The sequence below is a fragment of the Lissotriton helveticus genome, chromosome 3_1 (genome assembly GCF_964261635.1).
Source record: "Lissotriton helveticus chromosome 3_1, aLisHel1.1, whole genome shotgun sequence".
NCBI lineage: Eukaryota > Metazoa > Chordata > Amphibia > Caudata > Salamandridae > Lissotriton > Lissotriton helveticus.
Genome location: NC_136061.1, coordinates 1,261,827,678 through 1,261,845,140, shown reverse-complemented (window position 1 = coordinate 1,261,845,140; position 17,463 = coordinate 1,261,827,678).

Below are 17,463 nucleotides of genomic sequence, written 5' to 3'. Positions count from 1 at the left end.
TTTTCTGCAGGTCACATCGGAACGTCGACTAGAGTATGGAGAAGACCTAAGCAACACGCCATGGTTCAGCACGGAAAAATTGTATATTGTCTATGGGGACTGCCCCTGAGAACGTGATGAATTTGTGTGATATGAATGCACGCGTGTATGCCCTGATGTGTATAGCTCGACTGAATACACGTTGCACACGTTTGGATTGATAAGAGAAATGTTTTATGTATGACTTAAGTGATGATCGAACGGCCGAGGGAATGGGGAAAAGGGGTCTGAACATGGTGCCTATACACGACGAACAAACAAAGATATAGCACTCCCTTACTAAGAAACAAATGTCTCTCTCTCTGAACCCAGCGACTGGGAGGGTGGCCTGAAGCAGAAACTTGGCGGGTTATTGCAGTATGACAAAATATGACTCCAACCGGCACCCCGAATAATGCAACCAAGAATGACGTGCACCCATGAGTAAATTCATACGGTAACTAAATAGGGAAAGGTTCAGGAATATTCCGGGGTGAGGTTTACCCAAGTACCCTCCTCCTGGAAGACTAGGAATATTGTCAATGTTTAAGATTTACCACCTCCTTCTTGCACCCTCATAGACATGAAACTCAAAGCTGCCCCATTGTTCTCCCGACTGACACCCTCCGTTGCCTCAGCCTGGATACCCATTCGCTAAAAATGATTCGAAGATCCCACCGTGAGTATTAGCCCGACCAGGTTAGTTCCCGAACAATTGACAAAGGTGTAAGTAGTTGCAACCGAGGCCACCAGCAAAGGCAGCCAGATGAATTAAGTAGGATACTAAGGATGCGCAGCATGCAGGAAGAAATCTTTTTGGCCAAGTACTGTTCTATGTTTTGTCTTGGAATTTTGTATATAATACATGTACTATTCCCCCCCCCGCCTGAATTCATGTGTACGTAATGTATGGATCTATGTCGTCCCTCAGCCTGTGTTTCTATATAACTTGACCCCTGCTGTTCTGTGTTGTGTGCGCACTAAATGGCCTATTATTGTACACGTTTCTCTCTCTCTCTTTCTCTCTCTCTCCATGTCGTACGTGTACCGAATAGTTCGTTTAAAATGCGGACGACTCTCTCTCTCTGAGGGTCCCCCTGTTCCCTCTTCCTTTGTGTGGTAACGTTGTGCCCCGCCGGCACAAGCCTAATTGGTTTTTGAACACAAAGGTGTTCGTCAAAATTGACAGAAACTAAAACAAATGTAATTTGCCATATTACTACCTCTCCTTTCTGTAAAATGATGGAACTTGAATTGGCTAAGAAGAAAAGGACAGGTAAGACGACTGATGTCCCCTAATCTGGCCTTTTTTTATAGGGGGACTATATGTCAGTGGCCTTCTGTTCTCAGTTCGTTAGAAACACAATCCCCAATGCCCAGATTGCCCCACCTCTCTGCACCCAAGTACGGATGTCCAAAGCGTCCTCGTTTCTCCCGATTGACCCCAGCTCCATACCCCGAAGTATAACTGATGACCCTGATTAACCGTTGCTCCCTGAGAAAAGAATGTTTAGCCTCTGTCCCTCTCTCATGATGATAGAAGACTGCCAGGGCTTGGGTTAGAAAGACGAGTCTCTACCGAAGGATCCGATTTCGAGTTTGATGGAATACGCAGTTGATAGGAGTCTGACTTCTCTCCATATACGTCATGAATGAACGCCAAATAGACTTAGTACAAACTCAGTAGAAATGCCCGCATACATACTCCATAGTGATAACTTCTGACCGTGACCGATGAACGTATCCCCAACTACTTAAGATTGGGGGCGGAATTGAAATGTATAAATGTCTTCTCCTGCCAGTTCTCTAAAGCTTGTTTTGTACCCATTCAAAGATACACAATCACCGGAGGAGAGGGGCCGGACGTGACGCACAGCCTAGCCGCAGATCATGAAGCACATGTGACCTCGACCAAATGGTGGAGCCGCAGAGCAACGAGACGCGGGACGAGGCACCACTCTCGAACACGGAAAATGAAAGGATGGAAGGCTGCCTTGAAGCCCTCTGCTTGCTGACCCACGCGTGCCAGAAGTCCCCACCCCTTTGAGCCCGATTGATGGGCCTGCCTGCTCGTTATCCTTTGCTCCCTTGGTTTGTCTCAAAGATCTGATCCCACTCCGCCCTCTCTTCCCTCGATTATCCGACAACCCCCCCCCCCTTTTTCACATGGATTTTGACTCAGAGAAGAAGAACAGCATTTAGGTAAAATAGGGTTTGCCACGGAAGGAGAAAGAAATGCAGGTGCCCAGCATGAGGCACCCTTAAAAAGATTAGTTAGGAAACAGGACTGTGGTCTAACAGCAGAGGACAGATCGCACCCTGCGACGTGTAAGGATGGATCCGAGCTGGACCTATAGCTCCACCGCCGGTGCTCAACAGCGCCAACGGAAGAAAACGAACTACTAGAGCCTACCAGTGATGGCTCGCTGCTAAAAAGACACTGTGGCGAAGACCCCCCCCTCCCCTTTCTGAACTTTCTACCCCCCCCTGACTACTTGCTTGTATTGAACTGAATTCCTCCCTCAACCACTTTGTATTGCTTTCAAAATGTTTCATCGGTCACTTTTGACTGTACATTGATACCGCCGGAGAGAGAGTCAGAACATGGTTCCATAATGTGTCGGAACATTTCCTTGATTGACTCCGACTGAGTAGTATACCGATCTCTAGACTCGTATATATAACACGACAAATGTAAATTCATCTGTATTACACCTCGTCTATCGCATCGACTGCACATGGTTATATGCAATCCGCCAGTATTGACAAACGCTATTTCATTGACCACACATGGCTATATGTACACCCCGTCAGTTATGATAAACACGGAAATGAACTAACTTATGTTAAAAAGCGGCGACTGTGGAAAATGACAATGTATATGTACATAAGCGGCGTTCATTTGTGTTCACCATACCCCTCGCTGTAAGCAGAACGAATACCACGAAGCATTGACCGCATTATCCCGCCAGCATAGGCCCATGCACGCACGTACACAACAGCCATTTTAGGCACCAAGGCCTCTCTGCCCGTTTGTTAAATCCCCAGCACGCCCCCCCCCCCCGTTGAACACCCCCGCTCTCTCATGCATAGGCCATAAAACCCTCTCCCTCTGCGCGACCCTGCTCTAAAAGTGACACCCCTGCCTGACCGACACTCCCTGCATTCCTCCCAAGAACACCCTTCCCCTCTTCTGATGACCCCCACCCGGCTACACCTGGCCTCTCGACCCGGTCCCAAGTCATAAAACAAAGCCTCATGGATGTACCCCCCCCGGCCCCGCATAGCAAAACGTGATACACCAACCGAAGTGCCCGATCATATCGCCTGCCCAACCTTAGATCTGACCACCCCCTCTTGCCCTCGTGTCCTGTTGGAATATCCAGCTGCAAGATTACAATCACATGTTACATTTGGGAGGGGAAACGACATCCGAGCGGCAGGTATGGGAATAGGCCTGAAGCTGGGATTCCAAACGTGCCTTTTCGTACTTCAAAGTTTCTTTATTGCAATAAGGAATGTTTGTGCATCATAAACCTGTGTATAAAAGACGGAGCCTCAGAGAAACTTGTTAGAGCACCTCTTGAAGACATTGTGCGCGTGTCCGAAACGACAGGCTCTCCTCATGAGAAATAAAAATCTGTTCTTGCACTCCCGCTTCCAGCGCCCGTCTCTTTATTTGGCAACTGATCAAAATGGGAACTAAGAGGCGTCTTGTGCCAGCAGCCTGGGCATCGGTTGTAATTTGGGCTGTTTTTCCTCATGATATATTAAAGAATTGTCACCACTGGGATGCAGTATTTACAGTGTGCGGTAATTATCACATAATCAGAGTTTTCCTCTGGAAAGTGATCACGTGGAAAAGGGCATAATTTGAGTTTTTCTCTCCAAAATCCACTTTTGTCAGATTTGACTACACATTTTCCACCAGTAAAGTTTGATAGAGTTGACCTACTAAAATTGGCCCAGGGAAAATTTGAAGGGATGTGGCAAGTACTACATTGTTTGTTAGAATTGTAATCCCTGAGTGAACTGCTATGTGTGCAGGGATAGAATTTGCCCTCTATCTTAAAACTATGGTATCAGAGTTTGTTTGGACAATCATTCCCTTCTGCTGCATGTTCATTGTCATTAGCGTGTCTGATTGAGGTATCTATACAGGTGAAATATGATTAGCTGAAAAACAGTTGTTGGAGATGATGAAATGGGTGGTTGCGAAGTAGGATAGCTTTACAAGGCTTGTGGATTTGTTGTTCAGAATCCCACAGATCAAAGGGACATGAATATGGTTTGATGCAAAAGGTTTTCCAAAGGTTTGATGTGGCCTTATACTGCAGTCCTGTTTATGAGGTCAACTTTTGATTGATGACATGCAGTGAAATACAGAAAATCAAGCTAGCCTGGCTGATGAGGGGTGTTACCCCGAAACCGGTCCCAGGATGCTTGTTTCCGGTTCAGGGAAGACCCGGCTTGGCAGTTCAGGTTGGACTGTTCTCATGAGGCACAGGGTCAAGACTGATTGCCATATAGCTGGGTCTGAACTGAGGTGGCAAAGTGAGCTAATGAACGATGAATGGATTCAACCCAGATTTGTGACTAGGGGTGAGTGACTGAAAAGTTTCAGCGCTCCGTCCATCATCTCCTTGTGTTTGCCCTAAGTTAGCAGGGTATGCCCAGATGTGGGCCCCTTGCTCACTTTGGTACAAGCTAGCATGGCTGTCGAGGGATGATGCCCTGAAACTGGTCGCAGGATGCTTGTTTCCAGTTCAGGGAAGACCTGGCTTGGCAGTTCGGGTTGGACTGTTCCCATGAGGCACAGGGTCAAGACTGATTTGCATATAGTTGGGTCTGAACTGAGGTGGCGAAGTGAGCTAAAGAACAATGATGGATTCAATCCAGATCTGTGACTAGGGGTGAGTGTCTGAAAAGTTTCAGCGCTCTGTCCATCATCTCCTTGTGCTTGCTTTGTTTGCCCTAAGTTGACAGGGTATGCCCAGACATGGGTCCCTTGCTCACTTTGGTACAAGCTAGCATGGCTGTCGAGGGATGATGCCCTGAAACTGGTCCCAGGATGCTTGTTTGCAGTTCAGGGAAGACCTGGCTTGGAAGTTCGGGCTGGACTGTTCCCATGAGGCACAAGGTCAAGACTGATTTACATATAGCTGGGTCTGAACTGAGGTGGCAAAGTGAGCTAAAGAACGATGATGGATTCAACCCATATCTGTGACTGGGGGTGAGTTTCCGAAAAGTTTCAGCATTCCGTCCATCATTTCCTTGTGTATGCTACCATTTGTAGTTGACTGTCAATATGCCTGGCCTGTCCATCCCATATTTAAGAGAACAATCGTGGGTTGCCTAATTAGAGTGGCTAGACTGCAATCCCCTGATAGAGCAGAGGTGTCCAACATATGCCCAGAATTGCCCTACCTATAAAAGATTATCAGGATAACTGTTGACTTTGTAAAACAGTAGGCTTTGCTAAAGTGAACATCTGATTTGCCTCTGTTCCTCGTGGATCTTTATTGGACATTCCCAAGCTATACGCATCCTTATCCACACATGCTGCATGTAGTACTAAAGACAGTCCTAGACTCCTAGTTGTATCTAGGTTCTTATACATGTCCATATCTGATCTATGTCTCCTCAGCTACTCTTAACATGCAGTTCTATATCAGTGGTGCCCAACATATGGCCAGGTGCATTCCAAATGTTCAGGATGACCACATCAGATAAATGTATATTCTAAATGGAACGTATTTACATAGTCTGTATTTTTCACCTCGAAAATCGGGCAGCATTCCATCCTTCTATACTTTTGTTGGACATCCCTGTTCTAAAGTGTTCTGCTGTTGTGTGGTTCTGATGTAGTGAAAAGATGCATACATTCCTTGCTAAATAGAGACATGCACACTGTCTACCAGACTGTGTGCCAAAGACAAGGCTGAGCGATGCAATAAGCTGCTGGCATAAAGGAATGTCACAGAGCAGCATCACTGGGTCACTCTATGTTGGCCGACTTGGATCCGATCTTGGTCACCTGGAGTATTCTAATTATATAACGCTTATGGTCGCTGCGTAATGCTGCTTCCAGCGCTGAAGGAGGTTAGAAGTTGACAAGCAAGAGAAATAATGGGAATAACCAACACAGAGCCCAACCAAAGGTTTGCCATGGCTCTAAGAGGTTCAACACCAGATTAGCCACCAAAACGTGGCATGAAAACACTGAAAAACAGCATTTGCATTCAGAGGGAGGAAACAAACCAACCCCAGTCTCTGTCTGGAGGTCAACAGGCCGTAAACCCCTGCCTTCAGTCACTGTTCATGAGGGCAGACCGGTCTGCTTCAACCCTGCACCTTCCTAACACCTCGGCCTTAGCACAAGTCAGTTTGCCATCTATTATTAATGATTATCTCTATATTTGTCTACTATAGTTTGCATTGACACTTGACATTAACGTTAGGCATGGATTTTGAATGTTTTAAAAACAAATTGAGAACAATTTAATGGCGCTCTCAACTTACCTGGTTCCAATTTTTAGTAGCTGCTCCAATCCAATTTTTTGTTGCTTGTTGGGATTTGCAGTTCTGTTTAATCCATTTTAAAACCAGGTTTCAATTAAAGTTACTGGATTTGCTGAGCCACTCAGGGATGGACCTGGGAAACATGAGTGCTTTGATTGAGGGCATATTTGGTTGTAAGGGGCATTACCATTCTGCATTACTACACAAGTTGGGGCAAAAAAGTACTATGGTGGTCAACATACTGACTGGACATTATAGATGGCACATCAAAGTAAATTTTAGCATGTGAAAAGTAGGCAGAAGAGAAATTTCTATTACAGTGGCGTAATCTCGCATACATGTTGTCATTTCGTGCAATGCTTGTTACACGAACTTCCAAAATACTGCTATTATTTCTCATCACATAATTATGTGCTGTTCGTGACAAGAATTTAGCACCCCACACAGAAACTACAAGGCATATTATCAAGAAATGGCGTTAATATTATCACCGCTTTAGCGGCAGGAAACTGCTACTAAAGTGGCGTTAATGGGCTTGATAATATGCCCTTGTGAATTCCCATAGAAGCCCATGTTCTGGTGTGAACATGGGCTTCTATTGGAATTCTCTACGGCATATTATCAAGCCCATTATCACCGCTTCAGCGGCAGTTTCCTGCTGCTAAAGGGCCGATAATCTTAACTCCGTTCTTGATAATATACCCCTACATGAACAGCCAGAATGCGAGTGAATACTGTTTTTGGCATTTGTGTGTTTTGCGTAATTGTTTAAGCGTTAAAAGTACTCACGTCCAGAGTGTAAGTGAGGGCACATTTTGTGCTAAAACTACACTCAAACGTTGGTTTTGCATTTCACATATTTACACATCATTTTGCATAGTTTCCCCAAAATTTTGAATAATTTTGTGAACGCAAACGATGCAAATTTCGCACACCCATAGAGAAAAGCAATTTCCATTTACTGTTGAAACAGTAATTGTTATAACCAATTTTTGTATGCTATTTTTAGTTCTAGTGCCATTATTTATTTAATCATACATAATATTAAGGGATTGGGAAATACTGAACCCTTTGCTTAGACAGTTACTGTTTATAGTGCATTTAGGTCCTTCTTAATTAAATAGGGTACCTTTCTGGTACAATATAATGCAATTGGCTAGCAACATATGCTTTTTATTTAGTTTGTAAAATGTATTGTAAATGCCACACCAACTAAATATTTAGTTTCTTATTACAGAAATATCAGTGCTTTACATTATTGCATTGTATATTAGTTGTTTATACCAGAGAGAGAGTAAGGGTATTTTTTAGGTACAGGCTCCTTAGACCCCTAGGTTAACTTGCAAGAACAATGGAAGGAGTAGTCACCAGGACATGAAATGCTAGTGATCCTAAAACAGAGGAGAATGAAGGAAAGAAAAAGAAAAATAAGTTTTTTCTTTTGATCAGAAACCCCTCACTCACCGACCTGGTCGGTGACATGCTTCATCATCGGGGCCCACCCAAGTAGCCGAGTGCCACTTAGGTGTACTGCGACGCCTGCAATTGCAGCGGAGCTGGTTTTCTTGTGTGTAGTGAGGGGTGAAAAGTGAGTAAAGTAGTGAGGTTTTAAAAGGTATACATCAAATGCTCCTTCAAACGAATTTATTCTGGAGCCAGTGTAACCAAATTAAAAAAACTGGTGGGATACCTCTCATGGTGCTATTGGCCACGTGGTATCTGAAAATGTGAATTTAAAAGTGGTCGACATGTTTCAACCTTATGTAATTATAGGTTTTCTTCAGGACCAAAGTTGGAGGGACGAGAGGTCTGCACACGCTAAGGTGCACCCTTCCCAGACCCTTCGATGCGATTATCGCGTACTCATGGTTGTATCATTCTATTTACAGCGTTCTGTGTAAGGACTTAGATAAGGTACTAAAGTTGCCTCATGGACATCATGGGGGTGCAGCCTACGAGCGTTTTGTCGATCGGCATGAGCCCGCCAGAAACCTATCTTTCCTGCACGGTGTCCGGATGAGAGGTATCCCACCAGTTTTTTAATTTGGTTACACCGGCTCCAGAATAAATTTGTTTGAAGGAGCATTCGATGTACACCTTTTAAAACCTCACTACTTCACTCACTTTTCACCCCTCACTACACACAAGAAAACCAGCTCCGCTGCAATTGCAGGCGTCGCAGCACACCTAAGTGGCACTCGGCTACTTGGGTGGGCCCCGATGATGAAGCATGTCACCGACCAGGTCGGTGAGTGAGGGGTTTCTTATAAAAAGAAAAAACTTATTTTTCTTTTTCTTTCCTTCATTCTCCTCTGTTTTAGGATCACTAGCACTTCATGTCCTGGTGACTACTCCTTCCATTGTTTTTGCATTGTATATTAGTTCATGTCTTTCAACTGTATCTCTTTCATAAAAATTCTTACTTGTTGAGGAAGTAGGAATGCTATTATACATGTTTAAATAGCGCTCTTACATTTTGTCCCACTTTTCTTTCTATGGGTCCCCAGTTTTGAGGCAGACTAGAATGGCAACAATGGCATGAATAGAGTGATTTGCCCAGGATGACCCAGTTCAGTCCTAGGAAATAGGTGAGACTCAGCAGCTTGCTTTTAGATTTCAAAGCCTGAAATGTAGCCATTAGAGAACATTTTCACCTTTGCAAATAATGCCTTCCGCTTTACGTCACTGAATGCATTAGACAATGTCCCTAATCAGAGCTGGACCTAAGTACTGCAGCCAGCCCTTCTCATTACCTCTTTCCTCATACACCAGTCTAGCGGCTCACACAGGAGATATACTGAGATTTGTGGATTGTCTCTCACACACACAGGAAGAAACACACAATTTCACTCTGCACACAAATGACCTTTCATGTTGTGAATCTCTCCACATATTCATACGTTGGTAGAGAGGGGGGCAGATCAGACTAGAAACCATTTTGTGTGTGAAAAAGGCTGTTTTATTGAAACAGGTGCACATTACAATACCATCTCTGGCAACTGCCTTACAAAACTAAAACCTCGCTATACATCCGATATCTAACACCTGACCCCCCCTATCTGCCGCACCTGGATTAACCGCTCCTCGCCAAACCCTGCGAGACACAAACTCTGTACACAGGACGAAAAAACCTGCCCACTGCTCCTTTACCAAGACTAGGTCCTTCTTCATGCTCCGCATCAAAACCACTCTCTTTTCTTTGCACCGATCGTTCTCTGCCAAATGCAGCACTAATATCTCTGGGCACCTGCTGCCTACTAACATTCTATTCAAACAGAGGACCAATTCCTTCCAGCACATGTCTCCTGTACCATTCCAAACAATTTCAGACATTCGTTCGTTAAAGCCTACATTTTTTCCGAAGTAGCTCTGCTGGGCCTGCCCTCGTGGCCACTTTACAAAAGAGTGCCCCTCGACCCAAATCAACATCTCATCCGATTGGGGCCCGGAAACTGAACCTGAAACACCAAGAAAGTTTAGCATGACATTTATATATATTGAACCACGGCATGGTCCTCCCTTTTGCCCCGCCTCACATAGCCCCTGTAGAAATCCGACAACCAACGTCCCAGACTCATAATATGTTCCTGCCCCCACCCTCTATTACTTGGTTCTGATATTGCCCAATGCGAAAGGAGTGAGTTCCAAAACCTTTTCCGTCCACCCTATTGCATTGCAAAGCTTTGCGCAGAATTGCAGGCAGTTGATATGCTGTTACCCTGCCCCCACTTGCATGTTTGAATACCAGCCCCCCGGAATCTCCCGCCTCGTGGGACCACTGTAGCACCCACTTTAGAGGACAGGTCGCAGGGGTCCACAACCTGTAACACAACCAATTTCCCCAGACCTCTCTGGTCAGTTTCTTGATCTGCCCAACCATATTTGCACCCTTGACATATATATAACCACATCCTGCCAAACGAACCACCTTCCTTTCTGTTGCCCAGTACTTCTGATACTCTAAAGCCCCGAAAAGCATACAGACCATAAGCGTAGAAAACAGGCACAATTCACACTCATCTGTACATATCTCTGGCAGAACTGCAAGCACCTGCCTCAACATTTTCCACAACAACGGTTTCCGAGAGCTTGATATCTTGCCCACCCTTCTAAGATTTTCGTTTCCGATTCCCCTGCTACTGGCTGGTAGCCCCATAGAAGCTTCCCCATGAAGGCAATATCTGCTAGCTTACCGGCGATTGTGACCCGCGACAAACCTTTGTCAAGGAGGTTCAATATAAATTGAATGGCATCTTCCTCCCGCTGCCAAGGCACATGATGCCGCTGGGCACCCGACTGCAAAAACTCCTTCCAGGCTAAAGTATATGACACCCTCATAAATTCAGCTAATGACCCCACCACCAATGTGACATCCTACGTTGCCTACGTACCACAGATGCAGCGGCATTGGTATGCGGGGCTTGTCGGCGTCCTTAGCTAGCCCACGGAATCTTTCCCACTGTGAACGGGACAAAGCATCCGATATGTCATTGTCCACACTCTGCATGTGCAATGCACTAAAGGCTATGTCATGTCTCAAGCAGCCCAACACTAATACTCTGAGCATTTTCAGCACCTGCTCGACACTTGCTGACTGTCGGTTCACAATTTCCACCACTGCCATATTATCTGCTCTGAAAAGAACCTTCTTGTGTGCCAATCTCTTTCCCCACGGTGTCACTGCTACCACTGATGGAAAAAATTCCAAGAAAGCTATACTCCTGCCCCCCTCCCTCCAGTGTTTCGGCCATCGTTCTGCACACCACCTTCCTTGCCAAAACAAGTCACAACCCAAACTGCCTGCTGCATCTGAAAATATTGGCACGTCCCATGTGAAATCATCCTCTCTTGCTAGCGGGTTCCCGTTGAAGGACTGCAGAAACATGTTCCACATCCTCAGGTCCTCCTTCACTCCAGCTGACAGCTGAACGTGATTGTGAAGTAAGTGCTGACCCAACAGTGCTTGACCTTATCTCCTAAAGAGTGTCCTCCCTGCCCTCACTACTCTGCACACAAAGTTAAGGTGCCCCAAAAGGACCTGTATTTCCTTTATTTTCGCATTTTCTTGTGATAATATGCCTCATAACAATTCCAACATTTTCTCTTTTTAACTTCCGGCAAGCGCGCCCGCACTGCCTTAGAATCAATCTCCATTCCACAAAAAGACAGGGCCGTGCTGGGGCCCATTGTCTTTTCCAGCGCCAACTGCACCCCCAACTCCCCCATCAGCTCTTGGAAACTTTGCAGTGCCTTCTGGCATTCCACGGAGCCGGGGCAGCCCACAAGGAAAAAATTATCCAAAAAATGTGTCACCAAATTGTGCCCTGGGTGCCGTGAAACAAGGCCACTGTAATGCTTTGTCCACATACCATTTTCCTTCAAAATGGATACCCAGAAGATTCCAGTCCTCTGGATGGACTTGAAACAACCGAAAAGCCGATTTTATGTCACATTTTACCATTGGTGCTGCTGCACCCGCGGTCACTACCAGTGACATGGCCATGTCAACCGATGAATAGGATACAGTGGCTGCCTCCTCATCAATAAAATCATTGACCGAAATCCCTTCTGGCAATGACAAATGCTGTATAAGCCTGTATTACCCTAGCTCCTTTTTTGGCACCACCCCAATGGGGTAAATGATTAACTTTTCTATGGGCCAGTTCCTGAAGGGCCCTGCCATCCGGCCCTCCCTGACGTCTTTATCCAGTTTTCTTGCACTATATGCTTGTGTTCAAAGGCTGACCACAAAATTTCAGCCCATCTCCTGTGTGTGGGAACCGTGTACCCCAAACGAAACCCCCATCTAATCCCATCTCTCAAACCTGTACCGCTCCTTGATCCCCGTAGCCCTTTAGACCTGCTTCTACTTTCCCCAGTTTAACTGGAATACAAGCCTTTTGGCCCAGGCCTCTGTGGTCCCTTACCTCCCCGGGAACCTAAAAACTGTTGCTGATGCCCCCCTGCATTATCACCTGCCTGTTGTCATGGTTGACCTCCCTGATGGTATCCGCCCCTGCCCCAAAGCCGTTCACCAGTGGCTGCTGCCCTCCACCCTTTGAGCATTCGTGGCGGAACTTGCAGAACTTGTGTGTGCACAAACCTTTGTTGAAATCCCAACAGGCCCCCCCTGTCCCTGTCTGACTTTCCCCCAAGCCTCCCACCCTTTCCCGAGTGGGTTTTCCCTGACAGGGCCGGTAAACTATGGGAAGACCACTAGCTGTAAAAATGATCTTTTCCCCTTTGGACGCTCCCATTGTATGTTGCCTTAAGTCCCTGTCGAGCTCTCCCCATTTGCTTCTGTGTCACACACCATGAGCACTCTAAACTCCTCATCGTATTGTGCCCATGTGCATCCCCTTTCCATGATTTGGGCCTTCTGAATGACGTCCATATATTTAAATAGCGCCACGCACGCTCCGGGTATTTCTCACAATACACGCTTGAGTTTATCAAAAACGCTGCCTTCCAGTTCTCTATAGTCAGGGGGACCCTTGACCTCTTGACCAATTCATATTCTTCCTCCTTGGAACCTTCTTTTGCCCTTTCATCCCTGTGCAGCAGCTTAAGCATTTCAACATATTCACCTTTCCTTATGCGCTCCATAGTTATTAACATCAAATGTGCCCCCAAAGGTTTTGTCACCCCATATAAGGAAGTTTCTTAATTTTCAATTCCTTACTTTGAAGCCCATCCTTCTTGTCCCCTTTTCTCTCACCGTCCTCGGATCCCTTCTCGGTGTTTGTGATACATTTTACTTTCGTGCTCTTCAGGTCCCCCACTTCACCAGTGCCCACTCCAATGTCCGTCACGTACCTCCCTTTCCGTAGCCTACCCTCTCCCGCTTCCTTCCCCTCTCCCCCTCCTTTACCCACTGACCTCATGATTTACTTCGCCCTTGCACCTGTGGCATTTCATGACTCCAAGGAGGGTGCCCATATAATTGCAGTCCACCTCGCCAGTGTCCCCGTACTTTCAGCTGTCTTTGCATGTCTCACCACAGGCCCCGATACTATCCTTCCCCTTTCCGCCGTCACCTGAAATACAGTAGTAGAACCCTTACTTTGTCCGTCCCTACGTCGATCATCTACTTCTCTTAGCTCACCTTCTTCATCTAAGTCTAATTCCTCTTGCTCCCAACTTGGGGCCATTCATAAAAGACTTTTACTCTGGAGGCCCTACTGAATCCCCATTTTCCTGCCTCTGGTGGTACTGACTGCACCCGCCGGTACTCATCCAGCCCCACTGCCCATTTGTTACTGTCCTTCCTTGCCCCGGAGGTCGATCGGGACCCACCAGGTGTTGGGGCCAGCGAGGTCGTCTGGGCCTACTTGTGCTGGCCACGACTGGTTTCCCTATCGGTAACAGGTGCGCCATTCTGGGCTCCAACCTCACTTCGCATAAGCGCCAACAAGCCACTCCCAGCTCTGCCGAGTTTGCTGCGCCGCACCTCAACCTATAATATCAAAGTCTGGTCTTGTGTGCTGGTTCCCTGCCACACGTCTGCCTGATCAACTCTTATCTTCTTGGAGATGATGATGATTGTTTATAGTGTCTAATGTGTTACGGTTATTGACCTGAGAGAAGTGGTAACTGCATATTAATGTACCTTATATTTCTGTGCATTGTTAATAAAATTGATAAATACAAAAAAACGAAAGTTTAAAAAACTATTTTTACCCTGTCGCTGTACCTCCTGCACCCTTCCACCTCCCCCTACTTCCATCACCCACTCCCTGTCATCATCCCCCTTCCTCCTCCCCGCTCTATTCCCGCATAGCTGCGATGAGCACGGATGCCGGGCCCTGCACCAAGGTTATCTATCTCCTTTAACGCCTCCTTTGTCCGACCCCCCTTCGCTTCCCATGCCTGGACCCCCGGCCCTCCAGACTCCCTGCAATGAGCCCTCTCTGCTTTCCACATATTATACAGCATGAGCTGGCATCCCAGCGTTGTGCTGTGGCATGCTGCTCAGGCTCCGCCCCTTACTCCGGGCCTTTGCTTCTACTACTAGGCCCATTGCCGTCCTCTTCTGCATCCCGGCGGCACCTCGACTGCACTCTTCGTGCCCCGGTGCTGTCTCCTCCTTATTGTCTCCACTGCCGCCAGGCGGTGAAGACCTACACTCGCCCTTCGGGCAAGCTCCACCTCTCACGACTCTCACCAGGGCCTCAGTCAGCGCATCGGCCTTCACCTACGAAGATATTCTCGGGCCGCTCTCCTGGCACACGAGCAGCCCTGTTCACTTACTGCACACGCCCTGACTCTTTTGAGCAATGGACATACTACTACCGCAGCGGCTACTCCCTCCGGCGCACACCGTGATGGACGCGATGAGGCTGTGGCCTCCGGGGCCACGAGGTCCATTAATCCGGCTTCACTCAGGAGTCGCAACACTTCAGGAACGCGATAATCCTCCATGGCACCGATGCTAATGACATACGCTAAACCTGTTAAATATTATTTGCAAATATTAACAAAGCCTTACTACCTCTTCTAAGCCCCACAAGAGAACATTTTACTACATTACTCTCGGCTCCCAGCCACCAGGTCACCAAAACTGAAATGGTGCTTGGAGCCCCAACCAAGAGGCCCTTATACCCATGGGCTACCTTTGGCTAAGCTTTTTATAGCCCAAAAACAAACCGGATATTGCAAAATGGTGGGCCATTCGGCCTGCCCCACCCCTCCCAATCTGCCCCCTCAACCCCCCTTGTAGTGGTACGTCTGGATAAGGAAGAAAGGGCAAAGCTGCTGAATTCCTGATACCTTGAATCCAGACCATATCTTCCACCAGACGTCCACCCCGGCAACTCCCAATGGTTAAATTAGGGAATAAAAAAACACCCTGGAGGGCTTTCCTGCCCCTGTGCTGTCTAAACAATTGGGTAATATTTGTCACATTATCAGTTCATGCGGTTCGGAAACAACATCAGCAGAGAGTGTGAGTTAAAACTGTGGCACGTTACAGCAAGTTTAATTCAGGGTGTGAGTATCTTCAGAGATGCAAAGCCAGGCAACGGATGACAACCAGTCGCTCCTGCAAGTATAGAGGACTGATGTGAAATTAGTGCATTTAAATTATTTCCGCTTTATCTTCACTTTCTTACAGAAAAGCATTTGATATCCTTACTATTCCATTTTTATTCTTTGCCACAGTGGTCTTTAAAGTTAATCAGCAATTTTACCATCAGTATTTTTTTATTGTGTGTACTAGCGCACGGCACACTACTGGGATAAGAAAGCACTGAAGACCTTCAGTTTGTCACTGCCTTTTATGTCTTGAGTGTCTGGCATAGGCTATGGATTTACTTCCAATTACAACATTAGTTGTCTAAAACACAGGTACCAGCGTGAGGAAAGGGGAGCTCAGTCTTTTGCCTCGAACTCCTGTCCAGGGCATGCATTGAAGACCTGCATTTTTTTTGTTGCTAAACTGCACTTCTTATATACTAAACTAGCAGCCCGTCCCGATGTTGTCCGGGAGCAATTAGTCTTCAGGGCCCCCGCCCGACCCGACGTTGTCCGTGGGTCCCCCGGAGCCTTCCTCCATATATTGCAGTATTATACCTCTATGTTTAGTTTGTACGCTTTTGTAACCTGCACACGTAACTTTTTCCTCCTGTAATGCACCGTTTGGCTCACTTTTGTAATGCTCCGTTTGCTTCCTCTTGCTCACGATGGGGGTGGACTGTGGAGTGCAGCGAGCGGCTGGGGTCGTTCCTGTACCCTTCAGGGAAACTCTCTAACTCTCCGACACGCATGTGGCAGTAGCAGTGCACCGGAGAGAGTGCCTCAAGTAAAGCGCCACAGGAGACTAGAAGCGACGCTCTCGTGACGCAGAGTACGGTCCGGATGGTGCTTGTCGGCGGAAGTACGCTGGCAAAAAACGGGTCCGGTTAGCATCGGAGGGGTTTTGCTGTTTGTCCAGCCCGTGGCTCTCAGTGAGAGGTACTGCAGTCACCCAGTGATGAAAAGTCAGGGAGCCCGTCAGTGGACCGAAGGCGGGACTTGCAGCAGCTTGTACAGATTGTGATCAGCAGACGTGGAACCAGTGCGTGATTTCCTACCAGGTAAATTTTATTATGCATGAAAACCTTTGCATATATTAAATACATTTAAAAATAGAAGTTCCTTTTTCATAGTACAGTAAATAAAACTGTGTTAAAAATCCACATTTGTACTGTAAATAAAACAGTTCTAAAATCCTCATAAAAAAAGTGCACTCATGATTTTTACAGTCTTAAAAGCACTAGAATGCTTGCGCGTCAGAGAAGTCGGTGAGAATAAGTTATCAAATTGAGCTGCTGACCTATCTTTAGCCCTCCTCTGTGCTTGTTACTGTACTCAGTGCATTGACGTAAAGTGCCAGGACATCAATAGGGTGCTTTTTTTAGGCTTAGTGGGAAGAACTTGGAATGATTGTTTGCCGGTTTTAAAGTGCTTGTGCAGCCATAGGGAATGCTTAAAAGATTTTACGGGACAAGTCTCATATGATGCCTGGTTCCACTGTGTTAGGTTGACTCGCGACCAGTGACTAAGAGTTTTTAAGGCGCTTTGCAACGGTGTCAAAGAATTTTGTGAGCCCGCAGTTTAGTTGCACCTCAGATGGTTTGAAGCACAGCTTTACTGCCTGCCTGCAAGTCCTGATGCTGTGCTGCTTAAATATTGGTCTTAATAAAGTACACCTTTGCTTTTAAAAACCTTATTGTCACTTTACCTGTGTGCACTTGCTTCTTGGCTTCTTTGATTTCCTGCGCAGCCGAGTTATCGCTGCCGCAGCCTCCACAAGCTTTTCCTGCCGCCAGCTCGTCGAGGACCGAGGCCACGCCCCCTTGCGAGGCCACGCCCCCTTGCGAAGCCACGCCCCCACGCCACCCTTCAAAAGCGCTGATTGCTAGCGCTTGCAGCCCAGACAGACTG